General features: G+C 34.5%; 1 protein-coding gene across 1 annotated transcript in view; it reads left to right on the top strand.

Annotated features, from left to right (window-relative positions):
- LOC109299871 (gamma-aminobutyric acid receptor subunit rho-1-like) overlaps window positions 1–473 on the top strand; it is a 65,906-nt gene that overhangs the window by 57,806 nt on the left and 7,627 nt on the right. The window lies entirely within an intron of this gene.

The raw sequence follows: 473 nt of genomic DNA on the forward strand, positions 1-473 counted from the left end.
AGGTTCATTCTCCAACAGCAAACATAGTGCTTAATTGCTAGTCAAACAATATTTTATGCTTTTATTTTTGTTGCTAGTGTATGACATTTTGCCAGGATAACACTGCTTTTATGCTCTCACCTGCTGTCTCTATTTTGCATTGCTGGCTACATAAATAATCAAAATGGATGCAGGCAGTCAACATACCCCTGAAGCATGCATCACAAACAAGGAGAAGCTGGCAAATCTCTCTTTCATGGGACCACCACCAAGTAGCACAGTAGATGTAATTTAAACCATACCAGACTAAACAATGAAAATGCTTATATCTGCAGTTATTATTTAAGCAATGATACCAAAATTAGTGCAGTCTTTGCATTATGATGAAGCCTAAATCTGCAAGATAAATCTAGAATTGATCATTAATAATTTCCCCAATGCCTTTGACAAAAAACATAATTTGAAAACTGATAAAAATCCAAAAGCTAATATAC

The sequence above is a fragment of the Gavialis gangeticus genome, unplaced genomic scaffold (assembly GCF_001723915.1).
Source record: "Gavialis gangeticus isolate Ggan-Ray unplaced genomic scaffold, GavGan_comp1, whole genome shotgun sequence".
In the NCBI taxonomy this organism is placed as follows: domain Eukaryota; kingdom Metazoa; phylum Chordata; order Crocodylia; family Gavialidae; genus Gavialis; species Gavialis gangeticus.